Source organism: Eptesicus fuscus, chromosome 21, assembly GCF_027574615.1.
Source record: "Eptesicus fuscus isolate TK198812 chromosome 21, DD_ASM_mEF_20220401, whole genome shotgun sequence".
NCBI lineage: Eukaryota > Metazoa > Chordata > Mammalia > Chiroptera > Vespertilionidae > Eptesicus > Eptesicus fuscus.
The window spans coordinates 43,982,017-43,984,175 of record NC_072493.1 but is presented as its reverse complement, the minus strand read 5'-3'; the positions used below and the strand labels follow the sequence as shown (position 1 = coordinate 43,984,175).

The window sequence follows — 2,159 nt, the reverse complement described above, 5'->3', positions numbered from 1 at the left end:
ATAACACATCATCTGTATGTTGTATTGTGTGTTCACCACCCCAAGTCAGGTCTCCTTCCATCACCATTTATCCCCACTTTACCCCCTTCTACCTCCCCTACCCCCCCTCCCCTCCTCCCCTCTGGTCATCACCACGCTGCTGTCTGTGTCGATGAGGTGTTTTTTGTGTGTGTGCTTTTTCTTTTTTAAATATATTTGTTGACTTCAGAGAGGAAGGGAGAAGGAGAAAGAGATAGAAACATCCTCCATAATAAAAGCCCAGCGGCTCTTTCTCCGCCATCGAGGTGCAGCGTTCGCTTCTCCTTTGCCATGTCTTCCCACACGACCTTCAGGATCAAGAGGTTCCCGGCCAAGTAACAAAAGCAGAACCGGCCCATTCCCCAATGGACTCGGAGGAAAACTGGTAACAAAATCAGGTACAACTCGAAGAGGAGACATTGGAGAAGAACCAAGCTGGGCCTATGAGGAATCACACAGGAGAGATGACTCCCACATTTCTGCTGTATCCAGGTTGCCTACACCTTTAAATGGTTGAAAAGATGCTACCGTCTGGACAGTTGGGGCATTTTGATTGGAGAATTAATGGACTTGTGATTTTGCTCTGTTGATCCCCCCGCCTCTGGAATAGTAGGATGGTTCAGTAATAAATGTGTGAGACCTTAAAAAAAGAAAGAAAGAAAGAAAGAAAAAAGAAAGAAAGAAAGAAAGAAAGAAAGAAAGAAAGAAAAAAGCCCAGCGACTGAAAGGTGGAACGACCAGAACGACCTATCGACCAGTCGCTATGACGTGCACGGACCACCAGGGGGCAGACGCTCAACACAGGAGCTGCCGCCTGGTGGTCAGTTCGCTCCCCCAGTGGGAGCACTGCTCAGCTGACCAGGATGAGCGACGCTCCCACAGCGGCCGATTCCCTGCAGGCTACGCCCCCCACCAGTGCACGAATCCCATGCACCGGGCCTCTAGTCAATGATGAGAGAGAATCATGGATCGGATGCCTCCTGCACGCCCCCTACTGGGGATCGAGCCCCTAACCCAGGCATGTGCCCTTGGCCGGAATCGAAACCTGGGACCCTTCAGTCCGCAGGCTGACGCTCTATCCACTGAGCCAAGCTGGCGAGGGTATTTTGTGCTTTTTCTTAATCCCTTCACCTTTTCACCGAGCCCTGAAGGTCCCATCCCCTCTGACAGCTGTCAGTCTGTTCTCTGTCCCTGAGTCTGATGTTGCCCAGGGAGACTGACCTTGGACTTCTGGCCCCCAGGATGCTAAGATCCCTGTCTGTGTCGTTGTAAGGCTAACGCATAGGAGACGCCACACGGCCAGTCCGTGTTTGCTATGCTGAGGGCTGATTTTGTTTCAAGAAGGAACAGTCGACGTGCGTAGAAGACTGACGGAGCGTGCTGTAGTCGACAAATTTAATGATACTACGCAATTTTCCTGACACTTTCCAGACGCCGGGGATGCAGGCCTGGCAGAGGCCAGGCCTCTGTTCTCAAGCAGCTGGCCTTCTGGCGAGAGAGCAGCCAGTGAGTAGCAGGCAAAGCGTAAGAACATGTCAGTTGTGGATAAATGCGCAGAAGAAGACAGCACAGAGAAGCGGTACAGAGAGTGGCCAGGAGAGGGGGGGAGGGTGCCTGGAAGTGAGCTGGACACGAGGGGCCCCTGTGAGGCGGCGACAGTTGAACTGAGACCTGAAAACTAGAAGGAGCCAGCCAGGTGCAAACCCGGGAGAGAAGTGTTCCGGGCAGAGAGCAGCACGTGCAAAGGCCCTGAGGTCGGAATGAGCTCACCGAGTGGAAGAAGCTGGAGTGCAGGGAGCGAGGGGGTGAGTGGCAGGAGATGAGGTTGGAGTGGTATCGGGCCCAGACTACGCAGGGCCTTAGAGGCCTCCGTTAGGAGTAGGGTGGGGAGTCCTCAGAATGTCTTGGGATAGGGATAATATGATCTGATTTACCCTTTTTTCAAAAATATTTTTTTATTGCCCTAGCTGGTTTGGCTCAGTGGATAGAGCGTCGACCTGCGGACTGAAGGGTCCCAGGTTCGATTCCGGTCAAGGGCACATACCTTGGTTGTGGGCACATCCTCAGTAGGGGGTGTGCAGGAGGCAGCTGATTGATGTTTCTAACTCTCTATCCCTCTCCCTTCCTCTCTGTAAAAAAAT

At 52.5% G+C, this 2,159-nt stretch overlaps 1 pseudogene; it reads left to right on the top strand.

Moving 5' to 3' along the window:
• Positions 1-309: 309 nt before the first annotated feature.
• LOC103297605 (60S ribosomal protein L39-like) lies at positions 310-478 on the top strand (annotated as a pseudogene).
• The last annotated feature ends 1,681 nt before the right edge of the window (positions 479-2,159 follow it).